General features: G+C 40.3%; 1 protein-coding gene across 2 annotated transcripts in view; it reads left to right on the top strand.

The window, feature by feature from the left end:
• The window catches only part of STS (steroid sulfatase), a 102102-nt gene that overhangs the window by 16104 nt on the left and 69011 nt on the right, over window positions 1-16987 (top strand). The window contains exon 1 of one of the 2 annotated variants that reach the window (XM_038757459.1): window positions 16104-16147. The exons of the other annotated variant lie outside the window; for it this stretch is intronic. The gene's annotated coding sequence lies outside the window, so the exon portion shown is untranslated. Of the gene's footprint in view, window positions 1-16103; window positions 16148-16987 lie in introns of those variants that run through there. 2 annotated transcript variants of the gene reach the window in all.

The raw sequence follows: 16987 nt of genomic DNA, 5'->3' as shown, positions 1-16987 counted from the left end.
GTTATGTACCTAAGTGCTGCATAAATTACAGTTATGTACCAAAGACCTGTACAAATTCTACATTAATAATGGTAATAATAATAATAATTATGGTATTTGTTAAGCCGTTACTATGTGCCAGGTACTGTATTAAGTGCTGGGTTAGAGACCAGCAGATTGGGTTGGACGCAGTCCCTGCCCCGCACAGGGCTCACCATCTTAAACCCCATTTTACAGACAAGGTCACAGGCCCAGAGAAGTGAAGTGGCTTGCTCAAGGCCACACAGCAGGCAAGTGGCAGTGCCAGGATTAGAACCCATGACCTTCTGACACCCAGGCCCATGCTCTATCCACTATACCATGCTGCTTCCTATTAGATTGCATTACAGATACATTATTGGTATCTGGATTTTATAATAATAATAATAATGTTGGCATTTGTTAAGCGTTTACAACGTGCCAAGCACTGTTCTAAGCACCGGGGGAGATACAACGTAATCAGGTTGTCCCACTTGGGGCTCACATTCTTCATCTCCATTTGACAGAGGAGGTCACTGAGGCCCAGAGAAATTAAGTGATTTGCCCAAGGTCACACAGCAGACAAGTGGCAGAGCCGGGACTAGAACCCATGACCTCTGACTCCCAAGCCCGGTCTCTTACCTCTAAGTCACGCTGCTTTCATGGAAGAGGGTGTAGTTTTCAATGCCCCAGGTAAAGACAGAAGTGGAGGTCTTGAAAAGCTGAGAGATCAGTTAACAGTCATGTCGACGAGTGTGTTCGGAAGATGTTAAATAGCTACACACCTGTAATTTTCCAAGCAACCCAAGGTGATTTTACAACAGATACTTCTATTTTAGCTCGACTGGATCTTAGAACAGACTGAAGAAGCTCACTTCTCTTCCTATTTATAAACCTCAATGACGATGAGTTTCTCATAGAAAGCATACGTATTTCAGGATGAAAGTGTGAACGATGCTTCTTCAGCATCTGCTGTGCCAAATTGCAATGTGGGATGTGAAAGTCATGCAAGGAGCTTTTATTACCATTTCAGATCTTCCCCTAATAATTTACCAAGTGTTCTAAAATTCTGGAACGACACACAAGCCTCTGATTCCCAAGCCCGTGCTCGTGCCGCTAAGCCACGCTGCTCCTGGATTCCGTGCCGTATCCCGACCGATATGTTACAAGGATATTTCCTAGTTCTCTTCCAATGGTGTAGTCAAAGCTTGTGTCCTCCAACATCGTTGCTCAGTTTTGAAATAAGGATTGTTTTTGCTTCCTTCCTGCTGGTTTTCAAAGTCTGGGAGGGAAGCGCTTGTGATATTATGGACAGAGCACAGGCTTGGGAATCAGAAGGACCCGCGTTTGGATTCCAGCTCTGCCCATTGTCTGCTAGGTGACCTTGGTCAAGTCACTTCACTTCTCTGTGCCTCAGTTACCTCATCTGTAAAATGGGGATAAGCATGTGGGCTCTCTGGGAGACAGGGACTGTGTCCAGCCTGATTACCTTGTATCTACCCCAGCACTAAGAGCAGTGCTTGGTACATAATTAACAAATACCATAATTTCCATGTACTCCTTCATAGTCAATGTGCAACCACTCTCCTCACATGTTTATAGCCCTACTAAAATTATATCTTATACAAGAGACCTTCCCAGACTAAGCCCCTGTTTGCCCTTTCTTCTGTGTCACCTGTGCACCTGGATTTGTTTCACTTTACGAGCTTTGATTTTCACCCTACTTTCACAGCACTTATGTACATATCCCTCTTTAATTTATTTTCATGTCTACCTTCCCTTTGGTCTGTAAGTTTATTGAGTATTTAATTTATTTTCATGTCTATCTTCCCTTTGGTATGTAAGTTTATTGAGTACAGGGATCTGTCTACATACACTTGTGTATTCTGCTTTCACAAGTGCTTAGTACAGTGCCTTGCGCACAATGAGCATTTACTAAATATCAATGACTGTAAGCTCATGAGCAGGGAACGTGTCTACCAACTCTTTTGCATTGTAATAATAATGATGGTATTTGTTGAGCGCTTACTATGTGCAAAGCACTGTTCTAAGTGCTGGGGAGGTCACAAGGTGATCAGGTTGTCCCACGTGGGGCTCACAGTTTTTAATCCCCATTTTACAGATGAGGTAACCGAGGCAAAGAGAAGTTAAGTGACTTGCCCAAAGTCACACAGCTGACAGTTCGCGGAACTGGGATTTGAACCCATGACCTCTGACTCCAAAGCCCGTGCTATTTCCATTGAGCCATGCTGCTTCTCATTGTACCCTCCCAAGTGCTTAGTACAGTGTTCTGCACAACGTAAGTGCTCAGTAAATGCCACTGATTGATTTTATTCTACTTTCCATCCAAGTGGAGAGGGGTGTGCTTCCATTTTTCTTCATTTACAGGAGCCCAACTCTTCCTTTCAAAGGGTTCATCAAACGTACAAACAGGTGGTTGTCCCATCAAGGGATTATTTTAGGTTGCAGACAAGAAGGATGAACTTTCAACTATGTTCCTTTTTATTTTTCCATTCAGAGGTGATAGATTACTGTTAGCAGCATTCCATCCTATTTCTATACGAAACCAACGTAAAAAGCCAGGATGGAAGATTGATTACTCTTTCAAAAACCATCTCTGGGGGAAACAAGAGACTTTCTAGTACAGTGATTGAACTTCCAAAATTCTGGCTTACAACTTTGACTTTCAAGCTGGATCCCTATTCAGCAATTGTACTGGAATTTTTTTTTTTGTCCTTATAACAGCACTGAAGAAGGCTATTTATAAAATGAGATTCCCCCACTTTTTTAAAATAAATGAACTGGCAAATTCTTTTCAGATTTACAAACCATGACTTTCAATCAGTGGTATGATTTCTGTCTTCCTCATTAGTGTTGGTTTTTTGGGGCAGGGATACCCATCATGTGCTTCTGTTGTAGATTCTCAGTTCCTTGTGAGCAGGGATCATCTCTCCAAACTTTGTGCTATTGTACTTTCCCAGGCACTTGAGACTGAGCTCTGTACACAGTAATGGCTCAATAAATACCACTGATTGACTGTACTTTCTCATGCACTTAGTACAGTGCATTGCATCTAGTGGATCTTCAAATACCATAACTACGCCTATACTCTTTATTGAGCACACCCTGAAAATTGAGCTTTTAGAAGTCCTGGCCCTCCTTCCAACTCTTCATTCCATTTTGGATTCTAGAAAATTAAGCAACAATGTATTTAAATAAAGGCAGCTAGAACACTTTGTTCACTGACTGTCTTTCCCGTAATAGTGATCCTACTTCTTAGAAAAATCCAACGTATTCAGACTTCTTTCTTAACTTTTTCAATTTCCCCTCGCCAGCTGGATTTCTTTTTTTTTATCCCCAATGATCGAGGAATCAGATTCCCGCCGATAGTGAGGCCTACCAAGTCAGCAGGAACTTCCTGAGGGGGACATCTGACAAATATAATTACTAGCAGTCACATGTCTTTTACACTGCCAGAAGCCACTTGAACCAGTGGTTTTCCAAGCCTCTTCATCCTCAATTATGGAAGGGGAAGACCGCGGTGCTCTCACTGCAATATTCATTTGCAAGGGGTATAGAGTTTCATTCGGCTGCATGGTACATATTTTTGTCTAAGTAAATAGATGTAAAATAAGACAGAGTGTGTTCCATCCCAGTTGGGCTCCCATTTTAGTGGCTGGGTTTAAAGCACTCAGTCACCTTGCCCCCTCCTACCTTATCATATGGATTTCCTACTATCATCCAGCCCGCACTCATCACTCCTCTATTGCCAACCTACTCACCATACCTCAATCTCATCTACCTTAGCGCCCATGTCCTGTTTCTGGCCTGGAACACTCTCCCACTTCATATATGACAGTTGATCTCTCTCCCAACCCTCAAAGCTTTTACAGAAGGCACATCTACTCCAAGAGGCCTTCTCCAAATAAGCTCTCATTTCTGCTTCTCCATCTCCCCTCTATATAATAATAATAATAATGATGGTATTTATTAAGCACTTGGTATGGGCAAAGCACTGTTCTAAGCACTGGGGAGGTTACAAGGTGATCAGGTTGTCCCACAGGGAGCTCACCGTCTTAGTCCCCATTTTACAGATGAGGTAACTGAGGCTCAGAGAAGTTAAGTGACTTGCCCAAAGTCACACAGCTGGCAATTAGTGGAGTTGGGATTTGAAGCCCGGCTTGGGAGTCGGAGGTCATGGGTTCAAATCCCAGCTCTGCCACATGTCTGCTGTGTGACCTTGGGCACATTGATTTATATTTAATTTAATTGATTTATATTTTTGTCTGTCTCCCCCTCTAGACTGTAAGTTCACTGTGGGCAAGGAACCTTTCTACCAACTCTGGTTGTATTGTACTCTCCCAAGTGCTTAGTACAGTATTCTGCACATAGTAAGCTCTCAATAAATGTGATTGATTGATATAGTGACCTAGGTCTTATTTGACCCTCACAAATCTTCTGCATGAACTATGTAAAGGCTCATCTCGAGAAGAGTTAGACCTCAGGTCCTTTGACTCCCAGTCTGGGCTCTATCCATTGGGCCATAATTCCCTTGGGAGTTCCTGGGATAGTATTTAATAAGTTAATCTTTCAGTATGCTAAAAAAAAATCTCTCAACTTCTAAAGGGTCCACTTCAGTACAGGGAGGGTTGGAAACCATAGTAGCCCTGAGGCCTAAGATGTTCTATAATAATAATGGCATTTATTAAGCATTTACTATGTGCAAAGCACTGTTCTAAGTGCTAGGGAGGTTACAAGGTGACCAGGTTGTCCCACGGGGGGCTCACAGTCTTAATCCCCATTTTACAGATGAGGTAGCTGAGGCACAGAGAAGTTAAGTGACTTGCCCAAAGTCACACAGCTGACAAATGACAGAGTGGGATTTGAACCCATGGCCTCTGACTCCAAAGCCTGTGCTCTTTCCACTGAGCCATGCTGCTTCTCTATGGTGATGAGGATGATGGAAATGGCAGACAAATAAGAATACAGTCAAGGAGGGATGGATTCTAAGTGAATTATCATCATTATTATGGTATTTAAGTGGTTACTGTGTTTGTAACATAGTTTGTAACATAAAGTGGAGAGGTGATTTTAGTCACATAATGATAATTACCTTTTTGTTAAGTGCGTACTATGTGTCAAGGACTACTCTAAACGTTGGGGTAGATGCAAATTAATCAGGTCGGCCACTTTTCTGATCCCACGTAGAACTCAAAGTCCAAGTGAGCCTTTTTGGAAAGTATTCTTAGCCGATTAATCAATGACTGATAAACTCATTGAATTAAATTGCATTAAACAAACCAAGAATAAATAACAGACTCAAGAACGAAGAGCAATTAATGTTAGTAATAATGAAAAGAATGATTATTGCTCCATGTGTGAAAAATTAATAATCGTAAATCTAAGAATGGAGCTATTAAAAAGTTGTTCTGAAATGATTTGTTGTTTACTTGTATGAATGCTTGAGGTATTTTCATTTAGACCAATTGTTAGAAAAGATTATAACTAATTAGTTTGCATTTAACCACCAACTCTGAGAAGCTTATTTGACAATCTTTGTTAATAGCTTAAAATGTTCAGTTAAATAATAACACCTGAAACAAGGTAACATTAATAGTCTAATTTTATAAAAATGAATAATTGAATTTTCATAATGATCAAGATCTGTTTCAATTAAGTAGAGGATGGCATGCATCACAATAGTCTTTAATCATGACGGTGCCCAAAATGTGAATTTTAAATTGTTTTGGGAGTTATTAGATCATATACATATTAACAAATGCGTTTCTCCACCAAACACTTAGTACAGTGCTCTGCATGCAGTAACCGCTCCATAACTACCATTAGTTGTTGGATTCTGTTGTCGTACATCCTCCCAAATAGTTAGTACAGTGCTCTCCACACAGTAACCTCTCAATAAATGCTATTGATTGAGCCCAGGGATAGCTAAGACAATTATCTGAATAATTCATCCCCCTCTAGAAAAATATTTCCTATTAGAGAAGACTTTTCTGCTCTTCTGGATCAATCTAGATAGCTTGGCTACATTGATTGAATTCACCAGATCTCCACTTCATTTTTCTTGTAGAGAGGCAAGTCAAATGTCCATATCTAGTGTTAGTGAATACCATCTAAGTTGAAGAAATACAGCCTAGCCCAGAAGTCCATCTATTGGGTTTAGAATATGGTACAGAATAAATAATCAACAGTGCGATCAGTTGTAATGCACTGAAAACTATTGCTCATAAAGCAGAATACAAATCTGAAACTTAAAATATACCCTCTCTTCATTTGGGAAGCAACCTGGCCTAGTAAAAACAGTGTGGACGTGGGAGTCAGAGGACCTGAGTTCTAGTTTTGTCACTTCCATGCTGTGACCTTGGACAAATCCCTTCTCTGGGCTTCAGGTTCCTCATATGTAAACTGGTGCTAAAACACCTGTTGTCCCACCCCCTTAGATTGTGAGACCCAGTGGGACATAGACCGTTAGTGACATGCCCAAAGAATAAGCTATCAGTAATCTATATATATATTTGTTAGATCTTTCGGACTGAATTGACCACATTTTCCAGTCTAAATGATCTAAACAATCGACATGGGAAAACATGCAGTAAGCATTGGATTGATGGATTTACGAGAGAGAAGATATTGGGGTTGCAGAGAGACCAAAATATGCCTTGGTCATCTCAATAATGTTACAAAGTCACATTGTTGAGACTGTGATTATCCGAAATAATTCTGGAGTTCCAGCACCATTCCGGGAAATGTAGTAGCTTGTGATCTGCCCCAGCAGTTAGTACGGTGCCGTACACATAGATGCTTAACAAATACCATTTAAAAAGGAAAATTGATCTGATGGTATCAGCCCTAGGGCTTAGCACAATGTATGGCACATAGAATGTGCTTAAGAAATGCCTCTATTTTTATTATCTACTGGAATCTACCATAAGACCATGGAGAACTGAGAAGGACCTAAAAGAGCTTATGTTGGGTTTTTTTCTAATGGAATTAAAATACTTACTGTGCTCCAGGACCCGTTCTTAACACTGGGCTAAATACACAATAATTAGGTTGGGCAATGTCCATGTCCCACATGGGGCTCCCAGACTTAATTACCATTTTACAGATGAGAGAACTGAGGCACAGAGAAGTTAAGTGACTGCCCAAGGTCACACAGCAAACAAGTAGCAGAACCAGGATTAGAACCCAGGCCCTCTGGCTCCCAGGCCTGTGCTCTTTCCCCTAGGTGACACTGCTTTGCTATGATTGAACAAGGAAGCAGTAACGAATGATGTAGTCTAGATCCTGGGATAGGAATCCGTGCTTTGGAATGGAATCCTTGAACCTATACATCTGGACTTTCCTAGACAGAGAAAATTCTCTAGCATTATTTGAAATGCATCTGACATTATCTACAATTGGTAAAATGCCACTGTGCTTCTACAACAGGCACTGTTTTAAGCAGCATTTTACAATAAGGCATTTACTTGATCTGGATAGAAATTGCCTCCTGATTTCCCAGGAACCACAGGTTTATTTCTCCCTGATATAGATCAAGATCTTAAATCTGCACAAGATTAATTCTATATCTTGAGAAGGTGAAATAAAAACCCGGGGCATGATTTTTCTTACCATCTCTTTCATTTTATGGTTTGGGTATTAGAATGTATTTGCATTATTTTATTTGCTTTAGTAAAGCAAACGATTGAATGAATGAATGAAAGCTCTCAAAGGGCACTGGGGAACTTTTCTCTCACAAGAATGAATCACCTTTAACAAGTTTACCTTCCTCCTATTTCTTGTTCCGGGGACTATAAATGTTCGACCCATGGAGTGATAACTAGATTATAAATACTGGAAACCTTGAAAGCCTTATTTCTAGAGGAAATGGAAAGATTCTCAATATTTACTTACATGCAAAACTCTTTTTTATAAAGGCATGGTGGGATTTTAAAAGCAGGGATCTAGTGTTTTGAGTCTCGGTTGACAAAATGCCTCTCCTACGTGACTAGGAACTAAGGAAAACATTCCTATATTCTTCAGTCAGCTCTAAACTTCTTTCAGAGGTAGTGTTAATAGAGAACACTGCTTTATCAGTCAGTAAGACTAAAATGTGAATAATGAAACCTGTGAATGACAGTACTGTCTTCCTTTGAGGCAGTAGGACTTTTTTCTGATGCTTAATCCCTTGAGTGGTAGTAAAAGAATGTTGGTTTTGATTAGATGTTGTTACTGAACCTTTCAGAAATGGAAGATTGTAGTTAAATAATCTGTTACAAAAGAGTTCTCTCCCAAGAGTTCTCTCCCAAGTGCTTAGTACAGTGTCTGTGCCCAGTAAGCGCTCAATAATTGCCATCGATTGAGGACAACTGGGAAAGAATGCTCAGCCTGGCATAACCAGTATATGGATAGAAACAGAGTCTATTATATCCTGCTTCTCAACAGAGAATAAGCCTGGACTCAAGTTGAGGAAATGACTCATTAAGACAGGATTTTCCATGGAGAGTTAAATTCATTAGGAATAGAGTAGGGTCTCTGGAAATTGTAGTGATGATAGTGAATGCTGGGAGACTCATTGCAAATTTAGTGAATCAGCCAGTTCCTCAACAAATATGCCACTCCAAATTTGGGGTACTCCATCACAAAATGCAATTTTCTTTATTAATTTTACAAGGGCAATCCAATGTTAATTTTCTAAGACAGCATTTAGAGTATGTGCTACTAATTACAAAATATGCCAGTAAATTTTGGTAATATAAGCCTCTTTTAAAACTCTCGAAATGCATTTTCTGAGTAGGAGGATGAGGCTGCTATTGAGCATTACCGTGGATGAATAAATTAAGAAATGGTGAGCCTCCATTAGACGCCATAATGTTTGATTTAAATCTCTATGTAGACATAAAATTCCACAGATATTCAGCAGCTAAAGTATTCCCTCTGAGATTTAGTGGAAAATAGGAACCTTTAGTGTTTTTTAAAGCGTTGATATCTGTAAACAGTTTGCTAATACCCGTGATGTATTTTGTGCTCTAAAAAGTGAATTTAAGATTGTTAATAGGTTAAGAATCCAGTGAAAAATAAACCCAAAGGAATAGTCAACATTTTACTCATTTAATGTTGGAGGTTTTCGTTCCGGACCTTATTTGCATTCCATGAATCATTGAGTGACCTTAGAATGGACAGCAAAGTAAAGATTTTGGAGGGAAGATGAAAAATTATTCTCCAATACTGGCACTTTGGGATGAACTTAAATCAGTGACTACTGTATGGGACATTGTGGTAGGGGCTTGGCAGAGCAGAATTGGGAGGAAGGAGGACTTTGAAGATGGGCAGAGCTATGGTCTGGGAAACTTGAAAGGGAAGGCAGTTCCAGGATATGAAGTGAGTGAGCAAAGGAATCGAGGCAGGTGAGTTGATGACAAAATGGAGAAAGGAGGTAAGCTTCGGAGGAGTGAAGGGCATGAACTCACACGTTTTGTTCCTCTAATGCTAACCTTCTCAATGTACCTCGATCTCATCTGTCTCACCACCCATCTCTCACCCACTTCCTGCCTCTGGCCTGGAGTGCCCTCACTTTTCATATCCAACAGACAGTTCTTCTCCCCCACGCTTTAAAGACTTATTGAAGGCCATCTCCTCCAAGAGGCCTTTCCTAAATCCTTTCCACTTCTCCCTCTCCCTTCTGTCTCCCTGTGCTCCATTCATCCATCCCCACAGCACTTATGTACATATCTGTAATTTATGTATTTATATTAATGTCTGTCTCAACTGTAAGCTTGTTGTGGGCAGGGAATGTGTCCATTTATTGTTGTAGTGTACCCTCCCAAGGGCTTATTACAGTGCTCTAAACACAGTAAGCATTCAGTAAATAGGATTGAATGAATGAACAGGGAAGCGGCAAGTGAAGGAAGCATCTGTAAAGGAAAGAGATAATGGAGAATCTTGAAGGCAAGGATCATGCATTTCTACCTCTAATCTCCTATAGTCCTCTAGACAGTAAGTTTGTTGTGGGCAGTGAACGTGTCTACAAACTCTGTTATGTTGTACTCTCCCGAGCTTTTAGTACAGTGCTCTGAACATCCGAAGTGCTCTATAAATATGATTGATTGATTGATTCTGCTAGGTGTGAAGGGAAATCAATTTATTGCAAGAGGAGATGTTTGAGCACTTAGTACAGTGCTCTGCACACAGTAAGTGCTCAATAAATACGATCGAATGCATGAATGAAAAAACGATCTGGGAAGCAGTGAGTAATATAGATTGAGCTCCTTGAAGGGGAGAGGGTTCCAGGAGGCCTGAAGACATGAGAAGCAGTGTGGCTCAGTGGAAAGAGCATGGGCTTTGGAGTCAGGGGTCAGGGGTTCGAATCCCGGCTCTGCCAATTGTCAGCTGTGTGACTTTGGGCAAGTCACTTAACTTCTCTGTGCCTCAGTTCCCACATCTGTAAAATGGGGATTAAGACTGCGACACCCCCGTGGGACAACCTGATCTCCTTGTAACCTCCCCAGCGCTTAGAACAGTGCTTTGCACGTAGTAAGCGCTTAATAAATGCCATCATTATTATGACAAGGAAACCTGAGTGCAAGGCACAGTGAGTAGCTTAGCTTGAGGGAATCAAAGATTGCCAGTGACTGCACTCTATCATACTCGCCTAAATGCTTAGTATAATGCTCTGCACAAAATAAGCACACAGTGTATACCAGTGATTGGGGAGTTTGGAGGCAAGAATTATCTCTTTCAGACCACTAGTGCATCGCATCAGGGTGTGCTGGAGGTAGAGATCTCTGTATTCTAAATGGCTTCCTAGTGATCTGAGTTATTGCTTTTCCCGAAGGGCCTAATTTATTTCAGTCAGTCAGTCAGTAGTTATTCTTGACCATCTATTGTGTATTAAGCAGTGAAGATTGCTGGTCTGATAGCCAGAAGACCTGGGCTCAGAAGGAGTCAGGGATAATGGCCACATTATAGGTTTGAGACATGGGGAGGGTGATGGTATTGTCAAGTCTACTGGAAACGTTAGGTGGAGGAGAGTATTTGGGAGGGAAAATCAGTTTAGTCATTGTCCAGCTGACATCAATTTAGGAACTGCAATATAATAGCAGGGATATTAATGCTTAGCATGTATTATTCGGTACATATTGGTATATGTTCTATTTTTATTCACATTCATTCTTCCATTCTTTTTTCTTATTGCTCATTTAGTTTCCCTCCCCCCACCCAAGCACACACACAAATACACACACACACACACGCATGCACACACACACACACGATTGTAAGCATCTTGAGGCCAGGAGAGGTGTTAATAAACACGATTTTCCAGTTTTCCCACCTATGAACTTTTAATAGGTCTTTGCTCACATTAAGCAGTTCACATCCACAGCTGTGAACGAATGGGAAAGTTGACATACTTCAAAAGAAAGTGTTTCTCCTAAACTCTGCAGATATTTCAGGCAAAAACTTTCCAGCAGCTGGGAATGTATCGCCCTAGCCCAGAAGTTTCTTTCACAGAAATACTATAAGTATCAGTTCGGGTTTTACCCTTTTCCTGGAAGGAAAATGAACTTCTTCAGATATAGGAGGACAAAAATTCATTCAATCATTGTCGTATTTATTGAGTGTTTACTGTGTGGTAAGCACTGTGCTAAAATGGCTCTCAATCCTTTATCACTGAATTAAAATTAAAAAAAAACAGAATCCTCATTAAAACAAGAGTTTATAAGACCTGAGTTCTTAAGTGGAAAAACATCTACCATTCAGTTTTTTCCCCCATTTTTATATAGTTATAATGAGTCACCATTTTGACTCAATGTTAAATTCAATATATGAGCTCCCTCTACTGTTACTCAGGATCATTCGCTAAAAAGACGATTTTTGGGAAAGGCTAATGGTTTAAAGTTGGGAGAAAAGCCAAATGATGCTTTCAACACCAGTTCAGGTGGAGTTTGCTGTAGGTAGTTCTGTTACCCCAAATGAAAGACCTTTGAGAGATTTGCAGCCTAGGGAAGAAGGCTGCAAAAATTGATTCCCTTCAAAAACAATTGTCTTTCCAATATAGAGTTCTCAAAGCCTAGTCCTACTGTTCAACAAATAATCACACCATTCTGGTACCTGATAGGATAGGTATAAGGATAAATATCACCTCTGGTAAAGAAACATAAAGAGAAGGTCATACAGAGGCTGGGGCTCAATCAATCAATCGTATTTATTGAGCGCTTGGGAAGTACAAGTTGGCAACATAAGTTGGCTCAGAGGAAGGAGTAAATTAGTCAGCCAGTGGTATTTATTGAGTGCTTACTCTGCACATTTATTCATTCCGTCATATTTATTGGGCACTTACTGTGTGCAGAACACTGTACTAAATGCTTGGGAGAGGACACAACAATAAACAAATACATATCTGCTGTGTGACCTTGGGCAAGTCACTTCAGTTCTCTCAGCCTCAGTTACCTCATATGTAAAATGGGGATTGAGATTGTGAGCCCCACGTGGGACAGGGAATGTGTCCAACCTGATTTGCTTGTATCCACTCCAGTGATTATTCCAGTGCCTCGCACGTAGGAATTGCTTAATAAATGCCATCATCATTAATATTGCTGTATTAAGCACTTGGGAGAATGTAATCATTGCACATGATCTCTACTTTTAGGGTCTTAGAATCTAGAGAGACTGCTCAAAATAAATTACAGGTAGGCAGAAGCAATAGAGTGTAAATGCATGTATATACCTGCTGAATGCAGGGAGTTAGGGGGCATGCTGTGGCATTCAGAGAGTTAGGGGGCATATAAGTATGTCATGCAGAAGTGCTCAAGTGGCAGTGGGGGAGAAAAAAATAATAATGGCATTTGTTAAGCGCTTAATATATGCCAAGTACTGTACTAAATACTGGAGTAGATACAAGACCATCAGATTAGATGCTGTCATTGTCCCACAGGGGGCTTACAGTCTATGAAGGAGGTTTGGAGGTAATGATGATGGTATTTAAGCACTCATTCATTCATTTATTCAGTCGTATTTATTGAGCTTTTACTGTGTGCGGAGCGCTTAGGAGAGTCCAGTATAACAAAAACCAGACACATTCCTGCTCACAACTAGCTCACAGTCTAAGGGAGGAGATATTTATGTACTAAGCACTGTAGACTTTAAGCTTGTTGAGGGCAGGGAATGTGTCTGTTGTTGTATTGTACTCCCATTAGATTGTAAGCGCTTGAAGACAGGGATCTTGTTTTGCTTAATTGAGTGCTCTGCCCAGTAATCATTCAAATAACATTGACTGAGGGCAGAGATTTTATCTTTTGCATCTATTGTGCTCAACAAATACTATTGATGGATTGAAATGACAGCTCTATTCTTGCCTTCCATGAGAGGGCTTGCTGACTCTCCCAAAATGCCCCTGAGCAGAACCCACATTGTCTACCAATGCCCAGGATTTGACACAGTCATTGCAGCTAAGAGTGGAGTTACCACATACAGAAGCTTGTCACGGGTAGGGAAAATATGTACTAACTCTGTTGTAATTGTACTCTCCCAAGCACTTAGTACAGTTTGGCGCTCAGTAAATACCGTTAATTGATTGAAACAGATATGTAATCCGCCTCTTTGTCCCGAAGAAGAACGGGCCATGGTTCGTGTGTAGAACTGCCTCAGACTACCAATCAGTCAATCAACCAATCCCATTTATTGAGTGATTACCATCTGCCGAGCACTGTATTACTCGGCTTATTGCATGGGCTTACAGTCTAGAGGGAGAGACAGATATTTATATAAATAAATAAATTGCGCTTATGTGCATAAATATTGAGGGGCTGTCTACTATCTCGCAAGTCAGCAGAAAATTTGCGTAGGAGATCAGTTATGGATCAGACCATTTTATTACACTTAATGGTTTAGTATTCAAAGCCTACTTTTTTGTTTCTTTTAGGCTCATATTCTTCACAATACACTATTGATTCAGGGTAGTCTTATATTTGTAGTTCAGTCATTGGTATTTATGGAACCCTTCTGTATTCAGAACACTGTGCCAAGCTCTTGGGACAGTACAGAAGAGTTGGTAGACACAATCCTTGCCCTTAAATGGTTTACATTTAGAATGCTCAGGCTAAAGATAGTTTATGTAAGTGCAATATGTAAATATACTAATGAACATTACTGATGTGATTGCATCTATATGAAAATGTTCTTTCATTTCATAATCATTTTGCTCTAAGAATGATATTTCTATTCATATTCTCCATTTTTGCGATAGGAAAGTGCATAAGAAATTCATGCTTTCATTTTTCTCTCAAGGGAAATGATCATTTTGGTAGAAATTGCTAACAAATTGCTATGAATAGTTTGATTAGAACCATAGGATTTAGTCCTGCTTTTCATTCGGATTCAAGGATTTTTAGCTCCTAATTTGGGTTGAGCAATTCTAGCCTGTAGTTAAAAAATGCAACTAGTTCTAATGATGTCCATCTATGTTTGCCATGTTTGTGAAACTCAAATTCCTGCCAATAGGCCAATATTAAAGGGTCTAATTATCCAATAATTGAATGCATGACTTTCTGCCCCTGAAAGTCCCTGAAAAAGGCTCTGAAAAGCAGTGTTGCCTAGTAGCTAGAGCATAGACCTGAGAGTCAGAAGGACCTGGGTTCTAATCCTGCCTCCGCCACTTGTCTGCTGTCTGATCTTGGGTAAGTCACTTCATTTCTCTGTACCTCAGTTACCTTATCTGAAAAGTGGAGATTAGGAATGTGAGTCCCATGTGGGACATCGACTGTGTCCAACTTGAATAGCTTGTATCTACCCCAGTGCTTAGTACCGTGTCTCGCACATAGTAAGTGGTTAACAAATACCTTTTTTTTAAAAAAAAAGAGGGGTCAAACGAAGTCACAGAGTATCCCTGAGTTGACACCTGAGGGACACTAGAGTCACTCTAAAACGTTGGCAGAGTTGAATGTAGAACAATAAATTTAAATTTAATTCAACTCAGTGAGGATAATTTAAAGTAATGGTTGTTTCTTTACCAAAGCCTTTTTTCACTGCCACAATTTTTCATCATAAAATCCAACCAAATCAGACTAGACTTTGCCTTTGAACAAAAGTATCTGACCATCTTCTACTTTGACATCCCCTGCCCGGAAAAGTTGCTGTTGTTGAACCTTGATCTCACTTCAGATTATTCTAGCAGATTGTACCATTACTAGATTGTTCACTGATGTTACTCATACTGGATGTGGAGACACATGTGATGCCATGTGTTCTGCTGGACGTTTAGCATGCTGTAATGATGTCATGAGTGCCACTTTGCAGAAGGACGCAGCTTACTTGTACCTAATCCTCTCACTTGCTCCAGAGTCTCTCCAAATACAGGCATTGGGTTTTTTTCTCTATGCTATTTGTTGATCGCTTACTATGTGCCAGGCACAGAATTAAGCACTGGGATAGGTACAAGCTTATCATGTCCCTGTCCCACATTGGACTCACTCTTTTAGTCCCCATTTTATGGATGAGGCAGCTAAGGTACAGAGAAGTTAAGTGACTTGCCCAAGGATTACAATTGATGTTTCCTGAGTCCTTTTTACTGGGCTTCCCTGTTTCAGAATGAGCAGAAATGGATGAGTTACATCTGAAGACATGTAGGCACATTTTACCAAGATATACACTTCAATGCTGATGAAAACCAGAGTGTTGCAGGATTTCTGGAGCCATGCAGTGAAATCAATCAATAAATGAAAATATCTTGACCTCCCTTACCTTCATCATTGACTTCATTTACATTTTAGTACATTTGCCTCCCATACTTCATCATTAGGAAAATCGAATGCCTGAGAGAGTAGGAACTGGAGAAAATGGAGTCGACTAAGGAAATACTGTACAATGTGTCTTTTAATTTCAAAATATAAAGTTAAAATCTACAAGGATATTGGCCTCCAGTTAGGCCCTGTTCTTTCTTTCAACCTTCCTAAAGATTGCGATAAAGCTGGTTTAACAAGTCAGCCTTCTCAAAAAGAATTCTATGTTCCTCTTGGCTAGTTTCTCTTAAATTTGCATTGCTTCTGTAATCATCAAATGTGACTTGGAATCAGAGCACGTAGCTACAAGAATGGGGCTTTAATTCTTCGGATCACCAAATTCTTAGGAAAAGGCTCCAAGATTTAGCTTAAAGGTAACTATGATTTATTCTTGGGTACACTTTGGTCTTTTTTCTCAGGAGGGCAAGCTCTTTTAAGTGCTTTACTGAACTGCAATCCTCAGTTTGAACCTTGGTGTGATTGAGTAGTTTTTTATTTTAGCCCCAAAATGATATATTTCTCTTAACCTCCTTGACCACTTTTAAAGAGGCATATTGGCTATCATATTAAAGTATGTAGTAAAGGCTGTACTTTGGAGGTTAGGTCAAGTATTCCCCTGGGAGTCAGAAGGATCTGTAAAATGGGAATTAAGACTGTGAGCCCTATGTGGTACAGGGACTGTGTCCAATCTGATTAACTTGTATTTACCCCAGCACTTAGTACAGTGCCTGGTTCATAATAAGCGCTTAAAAAATACCATAAAAAAGTACTGAATTATGCTTTTGGTGGGGAAGAGGGGGAATGTGTTACTGAGCCTTCCCCACTAAGCTCTCATTTCCTCTTCTCTAACTCCTTTTTCTGTGTCAGCCTTGCACTTGGATTTCCACCCTTCATTCACCTCTCCCTCACCCCCACAGTATTCATTCATTCATTCAATTGTATTTATTGAGCGCTTACGGTGTGCAGAGCACTGTACTAAGCGCTTGGGAAGTACAAGTTGGCAACATATAGAGACGGTTCCTACCCAACAACGGGCTCACAGTCTAGAAGGGGGAGACAGACAAAACAGTACTTATATCCATATCTGTAATTTCTTTATTAATGTCTGTCTTCCTCTCTAGACTGCGAGTTTATTGTGGACAGAGAATGTGTCTGCCAACTCTGTTATACTGTACTCTCCTAAGGGCTTAGTACAGTGGTCGGTACACAGTAAG

This window comes from Tachyglossus aculeatus, chromosome 15 (genome assembly GCF_015852505.1).
Source record: "Tachyglossus aculeatus isolate mTacAcu1 chromosome 15, mTacAcu1.pri, whole genome shotgun sequence".
In the NCBI taxonomy this organism is placed as follows: Eukaryota; Metazoa; Chordata; class Mammalia; order Monotremata; family Tachyglossidae; genus Tachyglossus; species Tachyglossus aculeatus.
Note: the sequence above shows the minus strand (reverse complement) of the source record. Positions and strands in the feature narration are given on the sequence as shown.